Below are 23,865 nucleotides of genomic sequence, written 5' to 3'. Positions count from 1 at the left end.
GACTATCCTTGGACAAAGATGGTGTGCAGTTCCAAGGAATCACATGGTTCAGGCAGTCCTTTAAATAACCATCCTGAGGATTTGGTGTGAGTGCAAGGTCCCTCTATTATCTATAAGCAGAATTCCTTACAGTTTGGAAAATAGAGGGGGGGCATAAGTCAAGGAATGTTAATAGTCTCTAAAGATGAGAATGCCTTCTGGATTACAGTCAGAAAGCAAACAGACAAATTTTTAAAAATAGAGAACTGGACACAATAACAGCAAGAAATTGGCTTCTGCTGATCACTTGTATCAGTTTGGAAGTGAATGAAGTCTTCTTCTTTTTCAGAGTTCACTTAAAAGAGTCCAGATGGTTGGCACCTTGATTTCCAAGTAATCAAAGCATCTACTTGAGCTTCTCCTGAATATCTACTTTATACAAGTATGAGATAACGAATGTGTTCTATTATAAACAGCAAAGTTTGGATAATTTGCATAACAGAAATACAAAGTCCAGAAGAGAATAGAAATGGAATTTAATTTAACAAAGAAATAGAAATAGGAGATAGTACATAATGAAAATTTTTGTAGAGATTGGTCGAAGAAGGTAAAGACATGAGCTTAAATGATAAGAAGGCTGGAAAGAAATTGTTGTTAGAGAAGAGAGAGTAACTGGAAGGGTTATCAAGTAAGCTCCACCATGGACAGTGCTTCTTCTGCTTTGAAGGGCTAATCAGGAAACCATATGGGAGCCTGGGGCCAAGTTCATATCTATGAACTCATAGCCATAAAAGAGATCAAAGAGATCAACGTAATGTGCTATTGCAGAACCCCAATGTAAGAATTACAGTGGGTACATGGAGTCAGTGGGACTTTGCAAGGTTGGGCCTGTCAGCAGTTAGCCATGGAGAGTGGAAGCCTCAAGGAGCTCCACCTTCATATGAGCAACTATTGGCTACTGATGGATGTTGGAAAAGGAAGAGTTATTTTCTTCAATTTTGAACCCGCAAGTGAGTGCCAATGGAAAGTTACACACCCATGGACATTCAGAGATCCCTTTTTATAATTAGTGGTTCACAAGACATGAACAAGGAAAGGGTGCTTGTAGGATTGTAAAGTTGAAGATTGATGGAGTGGTAGGAAGATAAGAGTGGTTGGGACATAATAGTAATCAGAATGCTTCATATACATGCATGAAACTGTCAAAGAATAAATTTAATAAAACCTCTGTTGAGTATTGTTAATTGTAACTGTAAATGGTTATTGACGATTGGTGACCTTCCTAAAGAATGTTTCACTCTGGGATTTTGTGTGTGTGTGTGTGTGTGTGTGTGTGTGTGTGTGTGTGTGTGTTTTGTAAAGTTCTAAAACACACAAAAAATAACCTTTTTGAATAATAGGGGAAATTGTTATTCAAAAGTGAACTCACTGATTGAAATACTTAACCTTGAGAACAAGAATGAATCTGCAAGCTCTGTCATGCTTTCTGAGGTTCCTGCCATCGGCAGCTCCACTCCCTACAAACTGTGGCGCTCATGTAACAGGTGCTGTGATTATGTTTATTTTCTAGTTAAATCATAGTAAATCAAAACCCTCTTTTTCTTTCTTTATTGTTGGCAAGCTCAGGAAATGGATACATCTACCTTCTTATTTCAGTGAATGGAGCAGAATGAACATAATTTATCCCTATTTTTCATTGTGATGTGATAGGGTACACATGTGGGATACACATTTCGGTGGGATATGAATTCAAGCTAGATTGCAATTCAGAGTAAATAGATATGTTACTCTTAGTTTTTGAGACTCTTCTAAGAAAAGAGTTGAGCCAATTTTTCCAAAAAAATGTTATGATATCATCAAGTGGCTTGTGACTATTGGTTGTAACTATGAACATATCAAAGATAATTTGTCTTTAAAGTCATGGAACATAGAAATTAAGAGTTCTTAATGTATGCAATACAGTGTGATACTTCCTTGCAAAGGACATCCGATTTGGCATAGATTTCACAATATTTATAAATTATGCCAATGTTTTAAAAGTAGCAGCATATCTTCCTCCAAATCTCTCTCTGTTTGCATTTCTTTAGTGCATTCCTCTCTATGCACTAGCTTTGCATTCACACTTTTCAACAATTTAGACAATATTTATCTAAGAAAAGACCTGTGTATGTAGCAGTGCCATTGCATGTGATGAGGCCGTTGAGGAGTCAGGCCTGGTTTATGGCTGCAGGACACCGAAGACATAGTCTTCAAGGGGACAGTGTGATGTTATGATGAGGTGAACAGCCTTCATATTCTTCCACCCACCTGATATACACAGACATAAGAGCAATGGGTCCAGTCCTATAGAATGAACCTCGAAAAACTGTGATTAAAATAAAAAGCAGATTTTTTAAATACGCTCCCTCCAATATTTTGATGTAGTGGCAGGGAGCTGACTTATATTGTGATACTAAAATTCTATGTTCATTCAATATTGAGACAACTTAGCAAAGGTGATCTTGAGGCTAGCACCAAAGGTGGTGGTATATCAGGTGCTGAAGCAGCTTTCAAAAGTGATGCATTTTGCTCTTCATCTCAGTACTGTGATAATCTGTTGTATGGCTATTTTCTTTTCTTTTTCTTTCTCTCTTTTTTGAGACAGAGTTTCTCTGTAGCTTTGGAGCCTATCCTGGAACTCAGTCTGTAGACCAGGCTCTCCTAAAACTTGCGGAGATCCTCTTGTCTCTGCCTCCCAAGTGCTGGGATTAAAAGTGTTTACCAACACCGCCTGGCTTGTAAGACTATTTTCAATTGATCTGAGACATATTTATCTTCCCTCTTGATTCTGTATAATGTATCTGACCAGTGATTACATACTCAAATAAAAAAGAAATTACTTGAAGAAAAAATCCATTAAATAATGGGAAAATTGGAATACTGTTTATACCTATTTTAAATACATTGGCTGAAAATTAAAAGGATCGATACTATTTCTGTAGGATGCACAGTACTCATTGTTTTCTGTCTGAGGTTGTATGGCTAAAATTCTCCTGAAATCTCATGCAGTTTAATGAGTGTGTCTTCTACATTCCATGGGGGACGCAAAGCAATAAATACCAAGTCCATTGATGCTGGAAGAGTGCAGTGGGAGCTGACCTGTGGTCCTCTGTAAAATCAATTTGGTGTTCACTCTCTGCACTCCTGCGCCGGGCCTGCCTCACTATGTTGGATTCCATTTCTTCCCACCTCCAACATTTCCCTACTGTTCTCTAAACTGCATTTGCCAACTACATGTGACCTTGCTGTTTTCACTCAGAAATCTTGCAGCCCTTTAACCTCTCAAAACTCCAGCACTCTCCCCACAGTGAAAGGCATTGGAAACACATTTGGAAATAATACACCAGATAGTGATAACTCCTGTCTGAGAGAGACATTCCACTAGTCAGTGATAATTAATATTGACAAGATTCATATAATAGCTTTGCATTAATATTGAAAGTGATACATGTCTTCTCACTATAATTTTGCCTAAAATTATTTTTTTAAAAATTTGTCTTCAAAACATATTGACTTGTACCTCTCTCACAAAAATGGAATTGAGTTCACATCTCTGTTTCTTACAAAGTGCTCTGAGTTACTTTCATAGCATGATTAGTATTGATTCTTTGAGAAATATAACTAACTGTGCTCTTTTTGCAGAGTGAACAAGGTCTTTTTAACAACTAGTGTTAGTTTGTAATGGAGACTAAATTCAGATTTTCAGACAGCCATATGCTTTTTGTCCATCTCCATGGAAATTAGTGAAATATCCTGGTATAGACTAAACTCCTGCCATAAGACCTGCCAGTCTAGTACATTATAGTAATAAGTTACTGTTAAACTAAGAAGATAAGGCTTGGTTTATATTGCTACCATAATCATTCAGACAAAGAAACTGGTATTGATGAAGATGTCAGCAATTTGTATGTAATAAATAGGTATTTAAGAGTCATGCTAAAGCTGTTAACAACCCTGAGTCACAAACACAGCAAAGGTATTTATGTAGGAGATAAAGGAAGATGAGTTATTTTGAAATAGAAATCTAGGGTAGAAACATTTACATCTCTATGTTGTAGAGAAGTTTGAAGTGTTTGTCCAAAATACCCATTTGGGAAAGCCTTTGTCTTGCTGCTGAGGTTTAACAGTTTGCTATTATGGTTTTGGCCTTTTAAAATGACCCAGTGAGTAGAACTTAGTACCTGGAGGAGATTAAGTTTTAATGCTTCAACATCCTTTAAAGTGAATCATTTTTGCTCACTTAGTCTTAATTTAGAGAGGACTATAGGGATTTGAAGGGAAAAAAGGAAGGAAATTTGAATTCATGAGGGATTTAGGACATAGTGATTATATGGCATTTCCATACTGTCTCCATTTAGATTCTTGTTATAGACAGATGTGTGTGTCTTCCATTTCCCAGACTCATATACTTGAATATAATTCCTAACAGAAGAGAATATAGAAGTGAGAACTTAGAGAGGTGATTGGATCCTGATAGTGAAGCCCTTGGAAATGGGATTGGTTCCCCCTATAAAATAGACTTCTTGGAGCACATACCTTGATCTCTACCTTGATCTAGGATTTTCTATTCTCCCCAACTGTGAGAAATAAATTTTGATTATTAATAGGACACTTAATTTTTGATATTTTATCATAGCAGCTAGACCTAAGATAGTTTATTTGATCAAAGACAAAATAAATTAAGAGTAGACTATCAGAAATAGAAAGAAAACTTTACAGCTGTAGGATTTCCATGGGGACCCTTCACTGCCCTTCCTGATGTAAGTTTCTGAAACAGCTCTCTAGGCTACTATCATGTGATAATAAACTATGTACACAGTCCCTGAAACTTCTAAACCCACCTCTCATGCTAAAAAAAAACCCTTACAACTCTTGCCTGTTCAAAGTCTTGCTTCAATGGCTCTTCCTTCTTAGAGGAAACAGCACACGCTTGTATTTTTCACTACTCAGAGTTTCATATCTTTTTTAACACTGCATAATACTTCAGTGTTTGGATGTACCATAGTTTATTCTGCTACTGATCATTTTGAGTTTTGGTAATCATGAAGAAAGCTGTTGTCAGTGGCAATGTATTAAAATAAAACTCCAGATCTATTATTGAATATATCAAACATGTTTTCCAAACAAGATTACTTCATACCTAAATATGTTAAAAGTCTTTTAAATCTATGTATTATCTACTATCAATCTATTTATCATCTATCTAGCTATATCTACATATAGATATAGATACACATTTGTACATTTGTTTTTACTTTTCCATTGGAAATAGTTTTCTCCAAAGCCTCATATTTTTAATGACTTGATTTTATTCTAAAGTGACAAAATATCTCTTTCTTATCTCCCAGGAATTTAGTACCACATGAGACAAAAAAGATACTCATGCAACTATTTTGTTCCCTGTCATATTGGAACCTGTTTGTAGCATTCTTATAAGCAGTTGTAGTCGTTATGGAGCTGCATTCAGTAATGATTTGTGTAATTAGGCTTCTCAGTGATAGAAAGTGTTGAGGAAACGACAATAAAGTTGCTTCCATATCTTGTTTTCAATTTGCTGTGAATGCAAAACTGCTACAGAACAACTCAGTCTTTGCAATAAGGAAACTCTAATGTTGTTAACCCAAACTATGCATATCCCAACAGAAGTTGTCTGCTGTTTGTTCTCCTTTCCTCAACACTTTCTATCACCGAGAAGCCTAATGGATGCATGATAGACCCCAATGTCAAGAGTAAAGAGTATGCATAAGAATTTATTCCAGATGTTTTTTTAATTTCTATAGAATTGAGTAACTGTAAACTGACATGCAAGTGCCTCATATTATATTATATAAAACCATTTCCACCACTGTAACAATACTTTGTGTTTTTCCAGGTCTGCTCACTCCTTCTCTCTGTCTCTGACCCTAAGCCTTCCAACCATTGGCCCTTTTCCTAGTCCAGAATACAGTATGCATGTTTAATCTTCATAAAACAACTTCTTTCACTTAGAAATACCCATTGTTCCTCCATTGTTCTCATTGTTTGAAATCTCATTCTTTTTTAACACTGCATAATACTTCAGTGTTTGGATGTACCATAGTTCATTCTGCTACTGATCACTTTGAGTTTTGGTAATCATGAAGAAAGCTGCTGTCAGTGGCAATGTACAGGCTGTGTATTAAAATAAAACTTAAAATCTTCCTTAAGTAATTCAAAATCAAAATCAATATTCTGCTAATTAGCAGGCTCAATTTGTTTCATTAATATTTTTAAAAATGTGAAAAAGAATTATTGAGAAAACCTGGTAGTAGTTACTTTGCTAATACAAGTATACTCATCATCAGCATTGAGAAGGTTGACAATAAGCGACCCAATGCAAGGAGCTCAAGGAGACACAATATAATTTCTATAGCATGCTATCTAGTCTCCAAAATGCTGTGTTATTGTCCTCATTGTACTTCAAAATTATCAAGTCCAGGAGATAGATAGATGGCTCAGCAGTTAAGAGAGAGTTGCTACTTTAGCAGAAAACCACAGTTTAGTTTACAAGTAATAACTCCAGCTACAGGGAATCTAACATCTATTTTTGGCCTTCATGAGCAACTCTAAATATGTGGACAAGCACACATACACACACACACACACACACACACACACACACTGACCTATACTCATACATACAAATACAAATAAAATGAATGTTTAAAAATATGTTAAGGCCAGCCATCTTTCCACAAAATACTCTATGTTAAATAAAGTACAGAAATATGACAGGCTAATTCGATTCAAGAATCTTAATTTAATCCTTGAACAGAAAAACTAAAAAGCCTGAGGCATCATTAAAATAGCTAGAAAGTTAATATGAGGAGAATTTCAGATAATGTTATTGTACCAATTTTTAGCCTGTCTTTGATCATTCTACTTAAGTTAGGTAACAAAATACCTATTGTTGAGCAGTGCATACTGAAGGACCTAGAAATATAAGATATAGACTCTCACATTTCTAAATGGACTATAATAAAGAAATATAAATGTCCACATTGCATAAAAAATGAGTTTCCATGAAAGAAAATATGACTGCAAAAGAGAAAGGTGAAGACTGGTTGTAAAATCTCAGAAACCCTGTAAAGTGAGATTTATGTTAATTTATGGAATAGGTTATGTGGAAGAATAAAAGTATTTGAAAGTAAAGAAAGCTGGAGGTTCTCTGCAAGACTACTGTAATGACAGGATTCCAGCCCTGCCTTTGGGTAGGAATCTACCTGGAAGGATGGTTTTCTTTTCAGTTTTAAAACTTATGCATTTAACAAATCCAAATTCTGTTTATATCAACATTCAATATTTTAATTACCTTAAACAATGTCCTTGAAAGCGTCCCTTAAATTTTATAATGCATGCAAGGTGGGTTTTTTTTATTTACCTTTACACGCATGTCACTTTCAGCTCCCTCTCCCTCCCCCCCTCCCGCAGTTCCCAATCCTCCCAACCCATCACCCCCACTCGACCCCCCTTCCGCTCCCCAGGGAGGGCAAGGGCCTCCATGAGGGATTTTCAGGGTCTGTAACATCATCCCAGGAAGGGCCGAGGTTCTTCCTCATGTGTCCAGGCTAAGAGAGCATCCCTCCACGTAGCATGGTTTCCCAGAGTCCTTCTGTATGCCAGGAATAAATACTGCTCCACTCTCCCAGGTCCCACAGATTGCCAAGGCCTCCTCTCTGTCATCTAGGTTCTGTGGGAAGGTGTCTGGATCAGTACCATGCTGGATCAGTCTGGTGTCCATGTGTTCCCCCTTGTTTAGGTCAGCTTCCTCTGTGGGTATGCCATCCCGATCTTGATTCCTTTGGTCATCACTTTTCGTTGCAACTAGGTTCCAGGAATTCAATATGGTTCACAGCTGTGGGTGTGTGCCTCTGCCTCCATCAGCCATTGAATGAGAGTTCTAGGATGGCATATAAGGTAGTCATCATTTTCATTATCATGGGAGGGCATTTGAGGTAGCCTTAATGCCAGTTGGTGTCATCTTGTAGATCTGTGAAGATCTCCCTAGTGTCAGATCTCTCCTCCAACTTATACTGGTTCCCTCTTTTATGGTATCTCCCATCCTTTTCTGCTCTCCCATGTCCTCCTCTCCCCTCCTCTTTCTCTCTCTTTCTCACATCTCTTTCTACCCTCCCCTTCTCCCCCCAATCCAATCTCCTAATTGTTTTTTTTTGAAAACTGATCTAACACACATTATTATGAAATGATGGTCTCATAGACAAATGTTCAGTGATTCCCCCTTCCACTCCTTCCTTCTCCTCCTCCCTTCCCCTTCCTCTTTATTCTTCCCCTCCTTCTTCCTCTCTCCCCTCTTCTTTATTCTCCTTCTTTCTTGCCTCTTTCTTTCTTCCTGATTCCAAAGGCATTCGCTATCATATTGAGGCTCTTGGTGATTTAAAATAGTTGAGTTCTCCCTAAGCCATGGATATACATAGAACCAGTTTCTCTAAGAACTTGGGTTTTTGATGGTTGCTTGAAACCACCAGAATGTCCTTGCATTAATCATGTCTCTGCATTTGAACTTTCTTCAGTTCAAATACCATTCATTTGGATGCTTCCTATACTCTACCACCTTGACACAGAGACACTATTTGTACCATCAATGTATTTCGTCCTCTGTGTTACATCTAGTTAATGTTTACATCCTTTCCTGGAAAGTTAACCATTTGAAGGCAGGGAGGAACAGAAGTGCAAAGGTATGGAATAAGTTGTGAACTCAGTTCAGTAGTGCATGGATAATCAGTAGAGAGAACATGATAGAATATAGAGACCAACGTGCTCAAGGAATGCAGTAACCTTAGCAATTGTATTCTAGAGATGCCTGTGGGTAGTTGTGGTCATTACCACTGTTTACCAAATATATCTAAACTGTTTTCTCTCACTCGTAAAAGACATGTACTTCCTAGCATCTTGAGGATTGCACCAATAATTTGTAAGGAGAATTTCAGAAGGCACTTCTATATTAGGGCATTTAATTTGAAGGCTGAGCAGCCTCAAGAGCTCTCACTCATTCTAGCACTGGTAATGAAAAATACCTTTATTAGCTGAATGACTATCATTAGCAGACATGCACACGCGTGTTACAACAGGCAGTGAGTGATTGCTCTTTATACTTATTTGTTATATACTTAACCTCACAAATATGGTTTCTTCTGATTGAAGCCAAATGAATAGAGACTATAAATAATAAATTTTTAAAACAACAGAGAGTAAGATGTGAACTAAATCTCAGACTTAACTTAAGTCAGTAAGCTTTATAATTAGTAAAAAATTAGTCAATCACATTATAATTGTATGCATATTAGAAATATTACAAGCATCATTAGCTCTTCCTGGCGCCATTAAAGAGTGCTTCTTTATCCCTTGAATCAGGAAAGTCCACACACGACTGTATTCTCAGGCCCTAGATTGCCCTATCTATTCCAGAGAGAAGTCATTTCATACATGGTGAATACAAATCGAATTCTACGTGTCTACAGGGAGAAAGCAAAAAGTCGAAGAGGACCTGGGAGGTTGAGAGAAAAAGGCAGAACAAGAGAGGTTATGTGTGCTCTCAACTTTTTCCCTGGCATTTCTAACAAACCAAACACTAAAATGATGCAGGGATATTAGGTAAATTAGTAAGCTGAAAAGGTGGTATCGCAACAAACATCTAGGAAATGTGTTTTATGACAAGAGCTTCATAATACTGCCATCCCTGGTCCTCTACTCATATCACAAAAGGGGCTTCTTAAAGCTTTAGTATAAGACCTTTCTTACAAAAGGATGATGAAATGCTGCTATTGGCATGTGTTGTATACAAAGAAATGCAGACATTCAATTAATGTTTGAATAAATGCAGCATCTGAAGAGTAAATCAATGCTTCCAAGCAGAATTGTCCAGCATTAAGTAGTCCCAAATACAACAGTTAAATGTAGATAAATGCAGCAATTATGCAATGCACTGATTTCCCCAAATTCTTTGTATTTCTAAATAAGCACAACAAAGCCACCTGATTACAGTGAGCAGAATATGAAAAAGTGGAAAAGTGCTTCTGCATCTGGGGGCTGTAATTAGATCCCCTGGTTTATTTCCAATCAGACACTTTTATGTTAGTGATTTGAATAATACAATTGCAAAATTATAATCAGTATACTTAAAATACCACTAAAAGAAAAAGTATCTTTGTACACATATTCATAATAATAGACACAATGTGAGAATTATTTTAGCTGATCGATATTGCTGATTGATTCATAATTTCATCTTATATTTACCAGCTGGCAGTACCCACCACAAGAGGGCAGAGAGTGGATGCTGATGGCTTAGTATTGGTTATCTTGTCTTGTATAATCGTATTCTGATGGCATCTTCAGAGTAATATCATTAGAAAGGCTCTCTTATTGCAAACACAGCCACCCAATTTTATTTGTTCCTAAATTATTCTGTTCAGATGGCCTAATTTTCTACCCATGCCCATCGAATACTTGAGAGAGAGAGAGAGAGAGAGAGAGAGAGAGAGAGAGAGAGAGAGAGAGAGAGAGAGAGAGAGACAGGGAGGGAGAGAGGGAGGGAGGGAGGAAGAGAGGGAGGGAGGGAGAAAATTGGGGAGGAAAGGGTGGAAGAAAAAGAGATTAGTTTTAATTACGTTGATCCATACCCTTGGTATTTTAGCAAATAAATTATAGATATTGTTAATACAAAAATATATAAAACAGAATAGCATGTATTGCTTACTGCTTATGAAGGATGAATTTAAATGGAAATATTCCCACAATTTTGGCATACTGTACTGAATTTAGAGTATTAACAGATTTTCATTAAATTTATTGTTAGACCCGAGAATACTTCCTACATGAGGAAAAGAAAAACTAATTAAACCCAAACTAATGTTTCAATCGAGATTCCAGTCAGCTCCAAACATATTTGAATGCAAGAAATAGATTCTATTTATCATATGAAAAACAAAAATATGTATATTCATCTTATAAAATAGTAGCATAAATAAAACCTCTCAGTGACCCTTACATTTAAAAACGTATCTCTTAGTGCTGAAATGGATTGGCCTCTCGAGCAACTCTTTCTGTTATTGACTATTATCACGTAGAACTCCACAATAAATTGGATACTTTACAAATACGAATTTTCAGGAAGTGTTTCTCTATGTCTCAAGTACACTTTTCTCAAGTTGTCTTTATTGTTCTCTGGACGATTGTTCTTTTCAAGTGCAACATTGGTTCAAAGCACAAATTGATTCAGAACAGAAACTGAACATGTCTCTGCTTGTGTCTCCTTTTCTTCCATGTTTTGCTTCACGAGGGGCAGATATTGCATACTTGGTAAGAGATGTTGGATGTGTGAGGTCATTATCTGAGTTTCCTTCCAGGTCTTGCTGAAGACAAATTTAACAGTGGATTTGTGAGTCAATCAGTTGGGGTCTATTTTTTTTCTGTTATCTAGCGTTGGCATTCAATGAACAAATCCCATTAATACTAAACTAAAAACCAGATTTTGTTGTTATTCCAGGGTGATTTTTCAGATGCGTGTTTCTATGTACAATACTTGAATACAGTAAGTTTATGGGAAATAAACCAATATTTCTATGTTACTATTTAACAGAATTAATAGGCACGCAGGCTACTATTCCTCTGGTCAATAATGTCTACAAACTCTGGCACTGCATTAACTATTAGATGCATAAAATTTCTTTCACAAAGATGTGTCTATGACTTTATCTGAATGTACTAGCAGCATCCTTCTATGTTCTAACAGCCCTACTATGGTTGTATCCTTGCAACATGACTAACAATGTTTTTACAAGTTTATTAAACATCTACAGTATTCTAAAAACTGCATTAAATTCTTTAAATTATCATTTATGGTTTTCCCTGTGTCACTGACAGGAAAATAAATAGAAAATTATATATTTCTGCCAAAGATTTTGTTTGGAAGAGCTAAGGGCCAATGTCATTCCTTTTTTGTCATATTAAGCAGATGCCATGGTCAAACTTGTTATCACTGGAACACTGATGACCCACGAGCGACCTCATCAGGAAAAGACAGGAAATTTCTGATACGAATTCACCCGAGGCATATGACTAATGCAATTAATGGCATATTCTATTGTCTGTTGGAGGCTGCAAAGTTTTCATGGAGCAAGTGAGGTTCATAAAAATAAAAGAGCCTTCCAGGAATTGAGAACAACAGGAGAAAACAGTATTGTGATGACATCAGCAATGTGTGGGGACAAAGGGACAAATCAGCTTGTGTAGAGTGTAAAGGTAGGGTTAGGAGACAAGACTGAAAGTGCTTTTCCTGCTTTACTAAAACATTTGTACCCAGTGGTGTTCTCTCTTCTCTCTCTCTCTCTCTCTCTCTCTCTCTCTCTCTCTCTCTCTCTCTCTCTCTCTCTCTCTCTCTCTGTGTGTGTGTGTGTGTGTGTGTGACAGAGAGAGAATGTGTGCATCAGACAGTGTATCTGTGTGTATTGGACAAAGAGAGTGTGTGCAGCACACGTGTTTGTGTGTGTGTGAGAGAGAGAGAGAATTTGTGTGTGTGTGTGTGTGAGTGTGTGTGTGTTAGAGGAATCTGGAGTTTGTAAGGTACACTACAATGAGGTTTGAACTGGGATTTGGAAAGATCTGGAAGCAACAACCTAGGTCTTCGGATTACTGGCAGCAGAGAAGGTGAAAGGCGAGGGGAACGGGGAATGTTTAAGGCAAAGGGTCCTTTTGTTGCTTTATTGCACAGCCTGAGCAGAGCTTACTGCAACCCTAAAACAAAAGACAGCAATTACAGAGAGAAGGGGAACATTGTAGGGAGTGTAAGGACCAAATAAGATGTTCATAATGTAATTCCCCTCCACATAGAAACAATCTAACTATAAATTCAAATTTTGCAAAGCACAATGACATTTGTTGTACAGTCTGCTCATGGAAAGTGGAGAACCAGGCACAGTATCCGCAGGATGTTCAGTGTTTTTCTTCTGACATGAATCACAAAAGGGGCTTACACAGGTCGATTTTATAGGCAAAATCTGGACAATGAAATATTGACTTTGCTTGTATTAGTAGTTTGAACTGAATTTCACCTTATTATAAGAACAGGGGCAAAAATTATAGGTGATTATTATTTTGTAAGTGGTTAAAATGAAAGGATTTTTGAAGGCTTTTTATTCAGCTAGAAAATTGTACGATATGAAAAAGGCAAGAAGAAACAAAATCCTATTTCCTCAGGAATACACTAATTATTTATATTATGCTGGAGCAAAAAGAAAAAGTACAAGCCTTGATGCTTTCTCTCAAGGTTGTTTTGTTTGTGACTATGTTTCCCTTTTCTGCAAAAAATCTGAAAACCCAAACTGTACACAAAACGTGTCCAATTCTGCTGTTATACACAGAAAATGTGTTTAACCCATTCCTTACCATCTGTATCGTATCTTTCCTAGGTTTATCTCATTTTAATGAATATGGGGAAATTCCATCTGGGATTTAGGTTAGTCTCTGTGAGCTTACACAGAGTCACATTTTCTACTTGGTCGTTCCCAGTGTGCATCCTGGAATTGTGATGACTGTCATAACATATGTACAGTTGGCTATAAGTTCCTATACTGCTCCTTCTAAATATTTAGAGGGAAATTGACATGTCAGAAAATAAATCACCCCAATTTTTCTTTCCAAATGTCAAAATGGTTCAATTGCTTCTAGCTTTTTCCCTGTACATTTTTAATTAAATGTAAAATTTTAAATGTAGGATCACATGCTGTCTTCATCTTAATCCAAGTTTCTGATACTTGTAGTATCAGTAATGTGAGTGAGTGTTATTCAGTATGAACAGTTATTAAGTGTGACATGTTTATGTCCAGCAAGATGTCTCAGCAGGAAAGGCTTTTGCTGGCAGGTCTGACAATTTGAGTTCATTCATAAATGCAGAAGAAAAAAAGCAACTCCTTCAAGTTGTACTTGAAGTTAGTACTAGAGTTCTATGGGCAAAGTTATGATGGGGAATATATAGCCATTGACATCTAAACCAGTATGTCCCTTATGTAGAGCCTGTTATAAAGGTGAGGAACTACCAAGGGCCTGTATGCTTTTCCTTTTCTTAATACATTCAATAGCCTGACAATGCAGACGTTAGCATTCTTGTTGTATTGACGGTCAAGATTAAGTTAGGTTTGTTCAAGGAGAAGATGGCAGAATTAGAAATGAATCCCAGATATGGCTCTAACACAGTATGAAATATGACCCACTCTGTTATTGAGTGACCTGGAGCTTTAGCAGGTCAGGCTGATCACACCCTGCCTGTATGGATTATCCAAGGAAAGCAGTGATTTTTCTCAGAGAAATTGCTTGTAAGTAAGGGTGATAGAGCTAGATGCTGAGCAAAAGGGCACAGATCCACCAAATATCTCCAGTGCTTCTTTATTAGACTTCGGTTCTTGATAGGTCTTCTGGGGTCAGATCAAGAGGTGAAAGGGAAAGGAGTCTCGTGACAGTGATTTTGGCATATCCAGACAATGTACCTAGTCATCCATAGGATACCCTACAAGCCCAACATCTTAAAACACAGAAGTTAGCAGTAGATTCTGGGAATGCTGCAAACAGTATCTGATGTTTGACCCATGTTTGTTTTCCACCTTTGCTATTGGAATCCACCAACGTGTACCAGTTATCACAGAAACTTGGGTTTCATTTTTTAATGACACTTCAAAAAGCTAATAAATTTTAATTACATATTGTTTCATTGTGACTTTTTATTTAAAAATTCACTTAGAAAAAGGCAAAATAGCTAATTACTTCAAATTTCATTATTTTTAATCATTACCCAGAATATATGTTAAGGCTATAATGGTGACAGTGCTTTTTTGCTAGATATAAATTTACAGAAATAAGGCATTTTTCAGAAAAATAAACCATTCTACAAAACTATGTGTAATAAAATGAAATATTAAATTTGTGTAGAATATAGGTAAGTATTGAATTAATACATTGTATATAATTTATATCTATGAATATTATATAAATATACATTTATATAAGTGTAATCAAACTGTCCTGGAAATCTTTTAAACCATCTGAAAATAAAATGTATTTCATTGTCTTACTCCCTACATGTACATATGTATGTACACATACACATTTGAAAACAAATTGAATTTACTGAAAAATGGGATAAAGTATTATTTTAAAATTCTTACTACATATAAAACTATAAGAAAAAGATAATTTTAAACTTAGATCACACTAAATATAGAAGGCTTGCAATCTTCTGAAAATTTCTTATGTCATTGAAAATTAAAGAATTAACAGCTTTATTTCCAAGAAGCTGTTGGCCTAGAAAGATGAATTAGTGGGTACAGTGCTTGATGCACAAGCCTAGCGATTGGAGCTGGATCTCTGAAGCCCATATTTTAAAAATCTGGATGTGGAGGTGAATATCTCTAACCTCTGGCCTTCTGAGGTAAAATAGGAGGTAGAGAGAGCCTTGTCCAGAAGCCAAGGGTTCAGCAAGATGGAAAGAAAGACCCAACTCCAAAATGCTGTGTCCTCTAACCTCCCCAGGCACTATGTCAAATGCATGCCCACAGTCATGTTCATACATATTGCTCTAGTGCTCAAGCTCGTGCGTGCACACACACACACACACATACACACACACACAAAGAGTTCTGGCCACTATCTGTGAGGGTAAGCAAAAGAGGTCAGCAGACAGCTTGCAAAATGTATTACGCTTCACAGGAAATTAGAAAAATATATTTTCCAAGAGTAAATGAGAATCATTTTTTTATATGTTTGTTACCAAGAATGAAAACAAGTTAGGATACTTTCTATGTTTCAAAAGAAATTCTGTAGGAAAGGGTTAATCTGGGATGGAACTTGATACCATCCACTGAAGGACAGAAATCCCACATTCTGTGACACCATATGTTGTGTGACCTGACAGTTCTACCTCTGGGGATCACTTCTAGGGATACTATTCTAACACTGAAGCACCACCGTGCTATTATATTGGAACGAAATGAGACTATTCACTGTAATGTACCGTACCTTCTATATGAAGGTAATAGCAAAGACAATATAATTTATGTATAAAGGAGTACAGGAGGACTTTAATGAAAGTTAATTTAACTTCAAGTAATACATAAAACATACACAAAAATTAAAATGTATGGTGGAAACAAAACTTTTTTTCTTTCCTTCATGTGAATGTAAAAGTTGGTATGCCATCTCTACTTTATGAAGCACTTGGGGGACCAGATTCTGAGTATTTCACCTTCTCATCTGCTGCATGACTCATGTATTAGTTTTCAGGGCTCTGTTCAAAGATAACCACATTCAAACTGTAGAGAGGGTAATGTGTGAAAAGGAAAATGGCCAAGGGTTAGGAGATTGCCACTGCATAAGGAAGCTGATTCTGTAGAACTTAGACTCATGCAAAGCCTAACCAAACAAGGTGTAGTTCTTATTTGTACGACCGTTTGACTAAGTAAACATCACCTTAGGCAAAGTCAAGTCAGATCTTACTAAAAACCTAGTATTTGAATACACAGTAAATGGATGAGTCATCACTTTACTACTTAGAAAAGAATGGTTTGAAATGATCATGTTTTAGAAGTGTTTTCCACTCCTCCTGCCCCTGCCAATGCCTGAAGCTTTTAGGAGAACTGGCCCTCAGGCCATAAGAACAAGAAAGCTACTCTTGCCCACCACTATCTACAACACTTGGGAGAGCAGGCGCTGTACTCTCCTCAGCAGCACAATAGAGTTCATACCATTGGGCAAAGTGTGGGTGAGCCAGTCCTGCTATCCTGATTGCTCATCTGTCATGGCATAGGCAGGAGACAGATGCCCACCCCCACCTCAGGCCTCCAGTCAACACCCAAGGCAGGTGGGAGAGCTGGCCCAGAGGTCCTAAGAATGAGAGAGCCACTCCTGCTCCTCATCAGCGCCACCCCTGGGCAACACAGCAGAGCTTGCCCTGATGGTGTAGGTGTGAGAAAATCGATCCCGAGGACATGAAAGCAGGAGAAACGGTCTTGCACTTTATTCATCATTGCAAGGGGTGAACTGTCCAGGACAATACAGAAGATCTCACCCTGGTGGTGAGGACAAGGGAGAGCTGGTGGGCTGACCAACCCTGCAACTACCCGGGCCCAGACCCAAGGTGATGAGTTCACCCACCCCAACATCCACTCCATCAGTGGTCTGCTGGAGGATATGAAGGGGCCCATCTTGCAGACCCAAAACCGTAGGACCTCCACAATACAGAGCAACAACAGGATAACCAAAAGGAGTTTCTTTGAGAGCCCAGAATCTATAGTGTAGTAGAAATCAGAGGCCTTGAACCACACCAATGACTCTTTACCATGAACCCACGCAAGTAAAGATAGATGGATAAAAGGGCTTACTGTGAGACTCACTGTGACACACTACAGCTTCCATGATGTGACTGATTTTTTCTTCTATATTTTATTTGGGGAGAAGTTGCAAGGGCAGAGGGTAGATACAAAGGGACAGGAAAATGAATGGGATGCAGATGCATTATGTGAAAGACACAGGGGATAAACAGAAAAGAAAGTAAAAAAGGATACAAATTAATAGTTTCCAGAAACTTAAATATATCACAACCGATTTTTGACGCAGTTCACCAAATGCAACACAATGATATTAGATGACATTTGGAGTTGTGAAGACTAAACTATGCATTTAACATTATGTGACTATGGCAAATGTTATACGAAAATCTGTGTGTGGACCAGTAAGGAAACACATACCACCTTTTAACTTTTTTGCATTTAAATATGCTTGTATTTAAATATATTTAATACATTGTATTTCGATCATACTTACCTCCTACACCGTAAATACTTCCAGATCCTTGTCCTCTTTTTTCTTTTGTTTTGGTTTTTCAAGACAGGATTTTTCTGTGGCTTTGGATGCTGTCCTGGAACTTGTTCTTTTAGACCAGGCTGGTCTCAAACTCACAGAGATCTGCCTATCTCTGCCTTTCGATTGCTGGGATTAAAGGCATTCTCCCACAACTGTAGTGAGATATACACCCCGCCTGCACCCATTTGGGCAAGGTCACAGGTGAGGTCAGGACTGGGAGTGAGCTTAGGTCTGGGGTCTGGGCAAGTGGCTCTGTCTTGTGTCTGGTCGGGCAGGAACAGCCATCTGCTTCTTCTATAAGTGACTTTTCCCCAAAATAAATTATATTTAACCTATATTTGAGCCTGGTCCTGTAAATCATTATCCATGCCTCTGCACACAACTTTTCCTTAAACTCGTAATAAGAAATATCAAAGTGGGTGGACACCAGAGATATACCAAGCTGAAAGATTTAGTCCTAGATTCTGATTTGATGGAGCACATGTGTAAACTTAGCACTCAGGAGGCAGAGATAAGAGAATCATTGCACATTCGAGGTTATTCTTCTCAGCCAGGTCTACATAGCCAGACTTTGTTTCAAAAAATCCAGCACCTATATCCACCCAATTATTTAGCATTGGAACTTTGTTTTATGTCACTTTTTCAACTTAGTAGCTCATTGTCTTTTATGAACTCAGTGAAGTCACAAACACTATCATCCTTAGTTTTATATATTATGTAACAAAGCCATAAGATGGGTATGTTATCTGTTATATGTAAGCTTCAGCCCAATACAATATGCTTCTTTTTCAAAGAAATGCAATCAGAGCTCAAGAGAATTTTGAATAAAATCATTAAGGTACCAGAGCTAGTTGGCTCTATGAATCTATGCTATATAGAACAACTTATTTTAGCAGCGGTTGGCTTTAGAAGGAGAGATATCTTCAATAGAAGGACCGTTTAACATTGTTTTAAATCCCTGAGTGAACATTACCATCCAGTTTCTTTACCTTTAGTAGATATGACTTTGGGTTTTGCTTTTGATATAATGGCTCTGGGCAGGGAAAATTCGTATCTGATCCTTGGGGCACTTGGTACATTTGTATGCCCCTGAAGGAAGAGGAGGGATCAGAGCTAAGCTTGACTCAGGAAGGCCAGGGACAGTATGGTAGAGCAAAACTATTTGTAAAGTCCTGGATCAAGAGAAAGGGTCCCAGAGCATCTGAGGAAGCAAAGAGGCTACTGCCTACCCACAGCCAAGTTGGATGACATAACCGGCACTTCCAGGAAGACCTCAGAATACATTCAGATGTGAAATGTTAAAAGAAGAACAAGATAGATATGGGGTAATCTGAATGCCTTTGGGAATAGAGATAACAGTTACTCCCCTTTATAGGACTTAAACTCTGAGCTCATAAAAGTCATTTTGGTAGTTGAATTTTTAAAGTGGCAGAGGAAGAGAGTCTTGAGAGATGCCTAGAGAGAGAGGGGAGTGCTGATTGCCCGTAATGAATAGCAGCTCAAGAACAGCAGGTGTGCGAACACATATGCACACAGGTGTGAAGCCTGTCAGGGGAGCACTTCTCCATGGCTTAAAGCTTAGACAATAGGAGACAGGCTAAGCTGTTCACCTGTGATGATGCAGAAAGCAAATTGACGTGAACACTCAGTATTCAAATTTTTCGCCCTTAGGTTTTCCAGCAATCCCTTCATAGATTTTTTTTGACAACTTCTCATTTTCTTTCTTTGTACTCTATAACTACACATTCAGGGGGAATGTTATCTCTGAAATGCGGAACAATAGGCATTTATCAGAGAGAAGGAACTTGCCCATGATCTAAAAACCTGGTCTTGAACAACATTCACAAAACTTAACAAATCTTCTAAATACGAAAAATTTCTATAGATGAATTTATCTTATCCAAATTATTGTTGTTTTATATTGAATCTCTCTCTCTCTCTCTCTCTCTCTCTCTCTCTCTCTCTCTGTGAGTGTGTGTGTTTTTGTGTGTGTGTTAAAGATTAACCAAATTATTGCCATCCATTTTTGTGTTCATGAGTTACACAGTCTAAGAACTATCACTATTTGTGAAATTGTGTTGTAATCACCATTGTTATCACTAATTCATTCTTGTAAGAGAGTTTTCCGGAGCAGTAAGTCTTCTGTCATCACCATGTGTTATATAGGGTTTAGTGTCTTTGGGGACTTCATTATATTTTTCTGGGATACTTAGGAACAACTCTTTAAGGTTTCAGGACATCGCTAATGGATCCCTCACAAATAGTTAATCCTGCCCGACTCCTGTCAAGTCTTTTCAGAGATGCACTGTTGAGAAAGCTCCCTCCACCTTGAAAACTCAGCAGGCTCACACCTAGAACTTTTAACAAAGTAGCTTCACAACTTGCCTGCTAACTCTGGAAGCAAGCTACTATTCATGCCACCCACTGTAAGACTAACCCCAAGCAGAGAACAGAAGCTAAATGGTATGGGAGAACAGAGCTGGCTCTCCTTCCAGGACAGGAGTCTGGACAGGTAAACAGGAGAATGGCTAGCATAATCTATATATTTCCTAAAGTGCATATTTTCCTGACTTAAAAGGGAACCACTAAGGAACACTGATATGCAGGCTGATTAGAGTGTGAATGGAGTTGTGCCATCCCATGTGCCTATAGTTTCTGTCGATATTATAGACAAGATCTTCACAGAAGGCTAGAGTATGGAATGATTGTGGCAAAGAGTGGGTTTAAGCATAGACCATCCACTGTGTTCTTTTCTCCTGCTGGTAATTTAATGCAGCAATTTGAAAGAGCTGCCTTGCACTAGGGAAAACTAGCAAAAACTTTGAATAACCTATGCATGATAATCATGATTGTTTGAATTTTGTGATTTCCCTCCTATGCTAGCTCCTTCCTGGGACTATCTTATTATCTTGTTTCTGATTATTTAACAGGATTCTGTATAGCTTAAATGTATGTGAGCCACTTTAATATACTTCTGGCTTTTTAAAATTTAGTTAACCCAAAGAAGTGCCAGGGAGACTTGATTAGTCCCACATGATTTAGAGTGTTAATATAATATAATACAATATAGTATCTTGAAGAATCTAAAGAAGATACTTTGATATAAATTTAGCATTAATAATTACAATAATTTTTGGCTTCAAAATTTTGCAATTAGAAGTCAGTGTGTTAGTTTAGTTTTCAGAAGTAAATAAAATGTATATAGAGGAACTGAAGAGAAAATGCAAAATAAATGGAAGGTATAACAATACAAAAATAAGATGAGAAAATGAAGGTGAGAAGAATGTGAAATGTTTCACATAGTGGAAGGATTTTGGTTACATTTTTAGCAACGTTTCAATTCTAAGTTATTACAAGCCAGTAAAAATAATACCACCACTATAAAATGTTTTCTTTAAAGTTTCCTGCAAGCACTCTTTGTAAACTTTAGCAAGAATTGACTTAGCAATAAGAGGGTGATATCTATCATTCAAACTTTCAGTAATTGATGTTTTAATTTCTTTACACAAATGATGTTTTACCTTTTTTTCACTGTTATCTTTTCTCTTTGCCTTCGTTGGTACTGTTTTGATAGGATAATGAATGGCATAGCTGTTTATTTTAAAGTGATTTCTCTTCTAAACTACCCTAAAAAGAGCCCCACTCTTGTTGCAGAAAAGAACACTTTAGCAATTAATGGCAAAGTGCAGGTATAAATTAAGACTCCACATGTAGATAAATGAATCTGTCACACATATAATTGCCAGGCGGAATGTTTATACATTCAGCTACTTGTATGGATTTGCAGCTTTTATTCTAAAATGATAAAGAACAAAGTTACTGTTTCTGAAGCTGAAGACAAAGCTCAAAACCTGGCTTTCCAAGAGAGAAGGGTGGGACACTCTGCTAGTAGTGCAATGGCGTGCTTTTCACCTCCAATATGCAAGCTCCCGTGGATGATTTATAATTATTCATGAACCAAAATGGCTTTAAGAAATGAAATTGTCATGCTCCATATGACACATGGCACCCGAGAACTCTAACCCCAGTGAAAGTAAGGTTCCAAAAGCCGAAATGTGTGTGAAACGTGCAAAGCAAGTGTTTTAAGTATAGGTCACCTCCAAATCGCGGCCTACTGCTTGTTTTCAGCATCTACAGGAAGTCTTTGATTTTAATGTTTGAATTAAAGACTTCACTTTTACTCCCCCGTTTTCTTTTCCTCTTTATTTCTTCTCTGTCTGGCACTATGGCAATGGCACAAATATTTTCATGAACTAATTAATACAGTCACTGGATAAAACCACGATACTCCCTGAAAACGAGTGATTTAGCAGTCTACCTTCCAGTATGCTGCAATTAATTGGAGAGCCCCGGGCTAGGTAAGCTTTGATACTTAAATGTCAGCACTTTATTCAGGAATTCTATTTACATAATCTGCTTACTAATTGCTGACTCAGTGCATTTTCATGATATTGAGCCTTGGAAAGTCTAGCTTTAGCGTCAGCTATGCTCTGTAAGTTCTCAGGCCTGCAGGAATGAAAGCAAGAAACAGGCAATGAGGAGAAAAACATGGTGAGAACTCACTGATTAAGTTAAAGTGGAAATAGTTGTTTGTGGGTGTCAGCGTTCCCCCAAATCACTATGTAATACAGCACAGTTGATTTGCCTTTTGTTTAATACAAAGCCATCACAAGTTCATCCAAGAAATAACAGAGAAGAAAGATTTATCACCTGCACCCCACTGGGAGAGCAGGGGTAATATTCACAAATAGCACCTTCCTCAAATACAAGAAACATGGGATTTTGATTTGGGAAGGGTCTTGTACACTTTTCCATTGCTATGAGGAGACACCACGATCAAGGCAATGTAGAAAGAAGGGATTTATTGGGTGGTTGCTTACAGTTTCAGAAGGTTAGAGTCCATAAACATTATGGTAGAGACCATGGCAGTAATCAGGCAGGCATGGTGCCGAAGCAGTAGATGAGAGCTTACATCTGATTAATGAAAAGAAGCAGAGAGAGAGAGTGAAAGAATGAGAGAGAGAGAGAAAGAGAGAGAGAGCTGATCTGAAATGGTGTGGACATTTGAATCCCCAACACACCTCCTCCAACAAGGCCATACCACCTAATCCTTCAAACAGTTCCACCAACTATTGACCAAGCCTTCAAATGAATGTGTAGATTTGGACCATTCTCATTCACACCACGGCAAGAGTATAAAACATTTTAGAGACAGGCTCCTTCATTAGCATGCTCAGTTAAGAGGTATGCTTGTGACAATACTCAGTTTGGATCCATGGTTCAAGAAGGAAAGCTGGCAGACACATTGGGTGGGGGGGGGCATGATTAGCTCAGTGTAACCAATCACATACTTGAAAGTTAAAATGATGGATAGAAACACTTATGAGAATGCTCAGCTTTCATCAAAATGTTTTGGTTGAAAACAGGAAAGGTCAGTCTGAAAGTGTGCTAATAGAGGAATATGCTTCTCCAAGTGGATAACATTCGTCTCTATCAAATTTGAAGATAACTTAAGTATAAAAGTTTATGATGTAAAGCATTCTAGTGACACATTCATTGTGAGTTTTGTGTTAGCCAATGATACCTTTTTTCTTTTTTATCATTTTTATTTTAATTTTAAATAACTTGTTTTACATGTCAATCTCAGTTCCCTCTCCCTCCCCTCCTCCTGCACTCCCCTTCCCCCCCACCCTCCTACCCTATTGCCAAATCCTTCCACATAGGGGATATCTAGAGTCTGTCATTTCACTCTGGGTAGGGTCCAGGCACGCCCCTAAGAGTCCAGGCTGAGAGAGCATCCCTCTTTGTGCTATAGGCACACGATGACTGTTTGTATTCCAGGGATAGACACTGATCCACAGCTCAGGGCCCCATAGGTTGCCCAGGCCTTCTCACTGACACTCACATTTGGGGGGTCCAGATCAGTCCCATGTTAGCCTCCCCGCTGTCAGTCTGGGATCC

At 37.8% G+C, this 23,865-nt stretch overlaps 1 pseudogene; it reads left to right on the top strand.

Moving 5' to 3' along the window:
- The first annotated feature begins 883 nt into the window (after nt 1–883).
- LOC101835756 overlaps nt 884–23,865 on the top strand; it is a 39,300-nt pseudogene continuing 16,318 nt past the window's right edge.

Source organism: Mesocricetus auratus, unplaced genomic scaffold, assembly GCF_017639785.1.
Source record: "Mesocricetus auratus isolate SY011 unplaced genomic scaffold, BCM_Maur_2.0 Super-Scaffold_100010, whole genome shotgun sequence".
NCBI classification, from domain to species: domain Eukaryota; kingdom Metazoa; phylum Chordata; class Mammalia; order Rodentia; family Cricetidae; genus Mesocricetus; species Mesocricetus auratus.
The sequence above is the reverse complement of the archived record's forward strand: the minus strand, read 5'-3'. Positions and strand labels throughout refer to the sequence as shown.